The following is a 9,770-nucleotide window of genomic DNA, read 5'->3' as shown; positions in this document are numbered from 1 at the left end:
AACAATCTTTTATTATTTTATTGAAATTTCCATGAATGTGCAAGTAAATGGGATACAACAGTTTTTCTTCTATTCATTTATCCCCCACCACCCCCCAGCTTCCAAATCATGTTGGACAACATTAATATTCAATCTTCTGCATTCTTACACTTTAATTTTATGCAGATTAACAATCTTTTTATTATTTTATTGAAATTTCCATGAATGTTCAAGGAAATGGGATACAACAGTTTTTCTTTCTTTCTTTTATCCCCCACTCCACCCAGCTTCAAAATCATGGTTGTCAAAATTAATATTCTATCTTTTGCATTCTTAATCTTTTTCTTTATGCAGATTAACAATCTTTTTATTATTTTATTGAAATTTCCATGAATGTTCAAGGAAATGGGATACAACAGTTTTTCTTTCTTTCTTTTATCCTCCAGCGCCCGCAGCTTCCAAATCCTGGTTGAAAACATTAATATTGTATCTTCCGCATTCTTACTCTTTCTTTATGCAGATTAACAATCTTTTTATTACTTTATTGAAATTTCCATGTATGTTCAAGGAAATGGGATAAAACAGTGTTTCTTTCTTTCTTTTATCCCCCACCCCGGTCAGCTTCAAAATCATGGTTGACAGCATTAATATTCTATCTTCTGCATTCTTACTCTTTTTCTCTATGCAGATTAACAATCTCTTTATTATTTTATTGAAATTTCAATGAATGTTCATAGAAATGTGACACAAGAGTTTTTCCTTCTTTCTTTTATCCCCCACCCCCCCAGCTTCAAAATCATGGTTCACAACACTAATATTCTATCTTCTGCATTCTTACACTTTTTCTTTATGCATATTAACAATCTTTTTAGTATTTTATTGAAATTTCCATGAATGTTCAAGGAAATGGGATACAACAGTTTTTCTTTCTTTCTTTTATCCCCCACCCCGGTCAGCTTCAAAATCATGGTTGACAACATTAATATTCTATCTTCTGCATTCTTACTCTTTTTCTTTACGCAGATTAACAATCTTTTTATTCTTCTATTGAAATTTCCATGAATCTTCAAGGAAATGGGATACAACAGTTTTTCTTTCTTTCTTTTATCCCACACCCCCGGCAGCTTCCCAATCATGGTTGACAATATTAATATTCTATCTTCTGCATTCTTGCTCTTTTTCTCTATGCAGATTAACAATCTTTTTAATATTTTATTGAAATTTCCATGAATGTTCAAGGAAATGGGATACAACCGATTTTCTTTCTTTCTTTCATCCCCCAACCCCCCCAGCTTGCAAATCATGGTTGAAAACATTAATATGCAATCTTCTGCATTCTTACTCTTTTTCTTAATGCAGATTAACAATCTTTTTATTATTTTATTCAAATTTCCATGAATGTTCAAGGAAATGGGATACAACAGTTTTTCTTTCTTTCTTTTATCCCCGACCGCCCCCAGCTTCCAAATAATGGTTGACAACATTAATATTTTATCTTCTGCATTCTTACTCTTTTTCTTTATGCAGATTAACAATTTTTATTATTTTATTGAAATTTCCATGAATGTTCAAGGAAATGGGATACAACAGTTTCTCTTTCTTCTTTTATCACCAACACCCCCCAGCTTCCAAATCATGGTTGACAACATTAATATTCTATCTTCTGCATTCTTACACTTTTTCTTTATGCAGATTCACAATCTTTTTATTGTTTTATTGAAATTTCCATGAATGTTCAAGGAAATGGGATACAACAGTTTTTCTTTCTTTCTTTTATCCCACACACCCCCCCGCTTCCAAATCATGGTTGACAATATTAATATTCTATCTGCTGCATTCTTACACTTTTTCTTTATGCAGACTTACAATCTTTTTATTATTTTATTGAAATCTCCATGAATGTTCAAGGAAATGTGATACAACGTTATTTCTTTCTTTCTTTTATCCTCCAGCGCCCCCAGCTTCCAAATCATGGTTGACAACATTAATATCCTATATTCTGCATTCTTACTCTATTTCTTTATGCAGATTAACAATCTTTTTATTATTTTATTGAAATTTCCATGAATGTTCAAGGAAATGGGATACAACAGTTTTTCTTTCTTTCTTTTATCCACCACCGCCGCCAGCTTCCAAATCATGGTTGACAAGATTAATATTCTATCTTCTGCATTCTTACTCTTTTTCTTTATGCAGATTAACAATCTTTTTATTATTTTATTGAAATTGCCATGAATGTTCAAGGAAATGGGACACAACAGTTTTTCTTTCTTTCTTTTATGCCCCACCCCCGTCAGCTTCCAAATCATGGTTGACAACCTTAACATTCTATCTCCTGCATTCTTACTCTTATTCTTTATGCAGATTAACAATCTTTTATTATTTTATTGAAATTTCCATGAATGTTCAAGGAAATGGGATACAACAGTTTTTCTTTCATTCTTTCATCCCCCACCCCCCCCAGCTTCCTAATCATGGTTGACAACATAATATTCTATCTTCTGCCTTCATACACTTTTTCTTTATGCAGATTAACAATCTTGTCATTATTTTATTGAAATTTCATGGATGTTCAAGGAAATGGGATACAACAATTTCTCTTTCTCTCTTTTATCCCCGACCCTCCAAGCTTCCACATCATGGTTGACACCATTAATATTCTATCTTCTGCATTCTTACTCTTTTTCTTTATGCAGATTAACAATCTTTTTATTATTTTATTGAAATTTCCATGAATGTTCAAGGAAATGGGATACAACAGGTTTTCTTTCTTTTTTTTATCCCCCACCCCCCCCGGCTTCCAAATCATGGTTGACAACATTAATATTCCATCTTCTGCATTCTTACTCTTTTTCTTTATGCAGATTAGCAATCTTTTTATTATTTTATTGAAATTTTCATGAATGTTCAAGGAAATGGGAGGCAATAGTTTTTCTTTCTTTCTTTTATCCCCCACCCCACCAGCTTCAAAATCATGGTTGAATACATTAATATTCTATCTTCTGCATTCTTACTCTTTTTCTTTATGCAGATTGACAATGTTTTATTATTTTATTGAAATTTCCATGAATGTTCAAGGAAATGGGATACAACAGTTTTTCTTTCTTTCTTTTATCCCCCAACACCCCCCAGCTTCCAAATCATGGTTGACAACATAATATTCTATCTTCTGCCTTCTTACTCTTTCTTCATGCAGATTAACAGTCTTTTTATTATTTTATTGAAATTTCCATGAATGTTCAAGGAAATGGGCTACAACACTTTTTCTTTCTTTCTATCATCCCCCAACCCCCCAGCTTCCAAATCATGGTTGACAACCTTAACATTCTATCTTCTGCATTCTTACTATTTTTCTTTATGCAGATTACCAATCTTTTTATTATTTTATTGCAATTTCCATGAATGTTCAAGGAAATGGGATACAACAGTTTTTCTTCTATTCATTTATCCCCACCACCCCCAAGCTTCCAAATTATGTTGGACAACATTAATATTCTATCTTCTGCATTCTTACTGTTTTTCTTTATGCAGATTAACTTTGTTTTATTATTTTATTGAAATTACCATGAATGTTGAAGGAAATGGGATACAACAGTTTTTCTTTCTTTCTTTTATCCCCCAACACCCCCCAGCTTCCAAATCATGGTTGACAACATAATATTCTATCTTCTGCCTTTTTACTCTTTCTTTATGCAGATTAACAGTCTTTTTATTATTTTATTGAAATTTCCATGAATGTTCAAGGAAATGGGCTACAACACTTTTTCTTTCTTTCTATCATCCCCCAACCCCCCAGCTTCCAAATCATGGTTGACAACCTTAACATTCTATCTTCTGCATTCTTACTATTTTTCTTTATGCAGATTACCAATCTTTTTATTATTTTATTGCAATTTCCATGAATGTTCAAGGAAATGGGATACAACAGTTTTTCTTCTATTCATTTATCCCCCACCACCCCCCAGCTTCCAAATCATGTTGGACAACATTAATATTCTATCTTCTGCATTCTTACTGTTTTTCTTTATGCAGATTAACAATCTTTTATTATTTTATTGAAATTTCCATGAATGTGCAAGTAAATGGGATACAACAGTTTGTCTTCTATTCATTTATCCCCCACCACCCCCCAGCTTCCAAATCATGTTGGACAACATTAATATTCAATCTTCTGCATTCTTACACTTTAACTTTATGCAGATTAACAATCTTTTTATTATTTTATTGAAATTTCCATGAATGTTCAAGGAAATGTGATACAACAGTTTTTCCTTCTTTCTTTTATCCCCCACTCCACCCAGCTTCCAAATCATGGTTGACAAAATTAATAGTCTATCTTTTGCATTCTTAATCTTTTTCTTTATGCAGATTAACAATCTTTTTATTATTTTATTGAAATTTCCATGAATGTTCAAGGAAATGGGATACAACAGTTTTTCTTTCTTTCTTTTATCCTCCAGCGCCCGCAGCTTCCAAATCCTGGTTGAAAACATTAATATTGTATCTTCCGCATTCTTACTCTTTCTTTATGCAGATTAACAATCTTTTTATTACTTTATTGAAATTTCCATGAATGTTCAAGGAAATGGGATAAAACAGTGTTTCTTTCTTTCTTTTATCCCCCACCCCGGTCAGCTTCAAAATCATGGTTGACAGCATTAATATTCTATCTTCTGCATTCTTACTCTTTTTCTCTATGCAGATTAACAATCTCTTTATTATTTTATTGAAATTTCAATGAATGTTCATAGAAATGTGACACAAGAGTTTTTCTTTCTTTCTTTTATCCCCCACCCCCCCAGCTTCAAAATCATGGTTCACAACACTAATATTCTATCTTCCGCATTCTTACACTTTTTCTTTATGCATATTAACAATCTTTTTAGTATTTTATTGAAATTTCCATGAATGTTCAAGGAAATGGGATACAACAGTTTTTCTTTCTTTCTTTTATCCCCCACCGCCCCAGCTTCCAAATCATGGTTGAAAACATTAATATTCTATCTTCTGCATTCTTACACTTTTTCTTTATACAGATTAACAATCTTTTTATTATTTTATTGAAATTTCCATGAATGTTCAAGGAAATGGGATACAACAATTTTTCTTTCTTTCTTTTATCCCCCACCCCCCCAGCTTCCAAATCATGGTTGACAACATTAATATTCTATCTTCTGCATTCTTACTCTTTTTCTTTACGCAGATTAACAATCTTTTTATTCTTCTATTGAAATTTCCATGAATCTTCAACGAAATGGGATACAACAGTTTTTCTTTCTTTCTTTTATCCCCCACCCCCGGCAGCTTCCCAATCATGGTTGACAACATTAATATTCTATCTTCTGCATTCTTACACTTTTTCTCTAGGCAGATTAACAATCTTTTTAATATTTTATTGAAATTTCCATGAATGTTCAAGGAAATGGGATACAACCGATTTTCTTTCTTTCTTTCATCCCCCAACCCCCCCAGCTTCCAAATCATGGTTGAAAACATTAATATGCAATCTTCTGAATTCTTACTCTTTTTCTTAATGCAGATTAACAATCTTTTTATTATTTTATTCAAATTTCGATGAATGTTCAAGGAAATGGGATACAACAGTTTTTCTTTCTTTCTTTTATCCCCGACCGCCCCCAGCTTCCAAATAATGGTTGACAACATTAATATTTTACCTTCTGCATTCTTACTCTTTTTCTTTATGCAGATTAACAATTTTTATTATTTTATTGAAATTTCCATGAATGTTCAAGGAAATGGGATACAACAGTTTCTCTTTTTCTTTTATCACCCACACCCCCCAGCTTCCAAATCATGGTTGACAACATAATATTCTATCTTCTGCCTTCATACACTTTTTCTTTATGCAGATTAACAATCTTGTCATTATTTTATTGAAATTTCATGGATGTTCAAGGAAATGGGATACAACAATTTCTCTTTCTCTCTTTTATCCCCGACCCTCCAAGCTTCCACATCATGGTTGACACCATTAATATTCTATCTTCTGCATTCTTACTCTTTTTCTTTATGCAGATTAACAATCTTTTTATTATTTTATTGCAATTTCCATGAATGTTCAAGGAAATGGGATACAACAGGTTTTCTTTCTTTCTTTTATCCCCCACCCCCCCCGGCTTCCAAATCATGGTTGACAACATTAATATTCCATCTTCTGCATTCTTACTCTTTTTCTTTATGCAGATTAGCAATCTTTTTATTATTTTATTGAAATTTTCATGAATGTTCAAGGAAATGGGAGGCAATAGTTTTTCTTTCTTTCTTTTATCCCCCACCCCACCAGCTTCAAAATCATGGTTGAAAACATTAATATTCTATCTTCTGCATTCTTACTCTTTTTCTTTATGCCGATTGACAATGTTTTATTATTTTATTGAAATTTCCATGAATGTTCAAGGAAATGGGATACAACAGTTTTTCTTTCTTTCTTTTATCCCCCAACACCCCCCAGCTTCCAAATCATGGTTGACAACATAATATTCTATCTTCTGCCTTCTTACTCTTTCTTCATGCAGATTAACAGTCTTTTTATTATTTTATTGAAATTTCCATGAATGTTCAAGGAAATGGGCTACAACACTTTTTCTTTCTTTCTATCATCCCCCAACCCCCCAGCTTCCAAATCATGGTTGACAACCTTAACATTCTATCTTCTGCATTCTTACTATTTTTCTTTATGCAGATTACCAATCTTTTTATTATTTTATTGCAATTTCCATGAATGTTCAAGGAAATGGGATACAACAGTTTTTCTTCTATTCATTTATCCCCACCACCCCCAAGCTTCCAAATTATGTTGGACAACATTAATATTCTATCTTCTGCATTCTTACTGTTTTTCTTTATGCAGATTAACTTTGTTTTATTATTTTATTGAAATTACCATGAATGTTGAAGGAAATGGGATACAACAGTTTTTCTTTCTTTCTTTTATCCCCCAACACCCCCCAGCTTCCAAATCATGGTTGACAACATAATATTCTATCTTCTGCCTTTTTACTCTTTCTTTATGCAGATTAACAGTCTTTTTATTATTTTATTGAAATTTCCATGAATGTTCAAGGAAATGGGCTACAACACTTTTTCTTTCTTTCTATCATCCCCCAACCCCCCAGCTTCCAAATCATGGTTGACAACCTTAACATTCTATCTTCTGCATTCTTACTATTTTTCTTTATGCAGATTACCAATCTTTTTATTATTTTATTGCAATTTCCATGAATGTTCAAGGAAATGGGATACAACAGTTTTTCTTCTATTCATTTATCCCCCACCACCCCCCAGCTTCCAAATCATGTTGGACAACATTAATATTCTATCTTCTGCATTCTTACTGTTTTTCTTTATGCAGATTAACAATCTTTTATTATTTTATTGAAATTTCCATGAATGTGCAAGTAAATGGGATACAACAGTTTGTCTTCTATTCATTTATCCCCCACCACCCCCCAGCTTCCAAATCATGTTGGACAGCATTAATATTCAATCTTCTGCATTCTTACACTTTAACTTTATGCAGATTAACAATCTTTTTATTATTTTATTGAAATTTCCATGAATGTTCAAGGAAATGTGATACAACAGTTTTTCTTTCTTTCTTTTAACCCCACTCCACCCAGCTTCCAAATCATGGTTGACAAAATTAATAGTCTATCTTTTGCATTCTTAATCTTTTTCTTTATGCAGATTAACAATCTTTTTATTATTTTATTGAAATTTCCATGAATGTTCAAGGAAATGGGATACAACAGTTTTTCTTTCTTTCTTTTATCCTCCAGCGCCCGCAGCTTCCAAATCCTGGTTGAAAACATTAATATTGTATCTTCCGCATTCTTACTCTTTCTTTATGCAGATTAACAATCTTTTTATTACTTTATTGAAATTTCCATGAATGTTCAAGGAAATGGGATAAAACAGTGTTTCTTTCTTTCTTTTATCCCCCACCCCGGTCAGCTTCAAAATCATGGTTGACAGCATTAATATTCTATCTTCTGCATTCTTACTCTTTTTCTCTATGCAGATTAACAATCTTTTTATTATTTTATTGAAATTTCATGAATGTTCAAGGAAATGGGATACAACAATTTCTCTTTCTCTATTTTATCCCCGACCCTCCAAGCTTCCACATCATGGTTGACACCATTAATATACTATCTTCTGCATTCTTACCCTTTTTCTTTATGCAGATTAACAATCTTTTATTATTTTATTGAAATTTCCATGAATGTTCAAGGAAATGGGATACAACAGTTTTCCTTTCTTTCTTTTATCCTCCAGCGCCCCCGCTTCCAAACCATGGTTGACAACATTAATATTCTATCTTCTGCATTCTTACTCTTTTTCTTTATGCAGATTAATAATCTTTTTATTATTTTATTGAAATTTCCATGAATGTTCAAGGAAATGGGATACAACAGTTTTTCTTTCTTTCTTTTATCCCCCACCCCACCAGCTTCCAAATCATTGTTGACAACATTAACATTCTATCTCCTGCATTCTTACTCTTTTTCTTTATGCAGATTAACAATCTTTTATTATTTTATTGAAATTTCCATGAATGTTCAAGGAAATGGGATACAACAGTTTTCCTTTCTTTCTTTTATCCCCCACTACCCCCAGCTTCCAAATCATTGTTGACAACATTAACATTCTATCTTCTGCATTCTTAATCTTTTTCTTTATGCAGATTAACAATCTTTTTATTATTTTATTGAAATTTCCATGAATGTTCAAGGAAATGGGATACAACAGTTTTTCTTTCTTTCTTTTATCCCCCACCCCACCAGCTTCCAAATCATTGTTGACAACATTAACATTCTATCTCCTGCATTCTTACTCTTTTTCTTTATGCTGATTAACAATCTTTTATTATTTTATTGAAATTTCCATGAATGTTCAAGGAAATGGGATACAACAGTTTTCCTTTCTTTCTTTTATCCCCCACTACCCCCAGCTTCCAAATCATTGTTGACAACATTAACATTCTATCTTCTGCATTCTTAAACTTTTTCTTTATGCAGATTAACAAACTTTTTATTATTTTATTGAAATTCCCATGAATATTCAAGGAAATGGGATACAACAGTTTTTCTTTCTTTCTTTTATCCCCACCCCCGCCAGCTTCCAAATCATGGTTGACAACATTAACATTCTATCTCCTGCATTCTCACTCTTTTTCTTTATGCAGATTAACAATCTTTTATTATTTTATTGAAATTTCCATGAATGTTCAAACAAATGGGATACAACTTTTTTTCTTTCTTTCTTTCATCCCCCACCCACCCCCAGCTTCCAAATCATGTTTGACAACATAATATTCTATCTTCTCCCTTCATATTCTTTTTCTTTCTGCAGATTAACAATCTTGTCATTATTTTATTGAAATTTCATCCATGTTCAAGGAAATGGGATACAACAATTTCTCTTTCTTTCTTTTATCCCCCAACCCCAAGCTTCCAAATCATGGTTGACAAGATTAATTTTCTCTCTTCTGCATTCTTACACTTTTTCTTTATGCAGATTAACAATCTTTTTATTATTTTATTGAAATTTCCATGAATGTTCAAGGAAATGGGATACAACAGGTTTTCTTTCTTTCTTTTATCCCCCACCCCCCCGGCTTCCAAATCATGGTTGACAACACTAATATTCCATCTTCTGCATTCTTACTCTTTTTCTTTATGCAGATTAGCAATCTTTTTATTATTTTATTGAAATTTCCATGAATGTTCAAGGAAATGGGAGGCAATAGTTTTTCTTACTTTCTTTTG

This window comes from Cynocephalus volans, chromosome 4 (assembly GCF_027409185.1).
Source record: "Cynocephalus volans isolate mCynVol1 chromosome 4, mCynVol1.pri, whole genome shotgun sequence".
Lineage (NCBI taxonomy): Eukaryota > Metazoa > Chordata > Mammalia > Dermoptera > Cynocephalidae > Cynocephalus > Cynocephalus volans.
Note: the sequence above shows the minus strand (reverse complement) of the source record.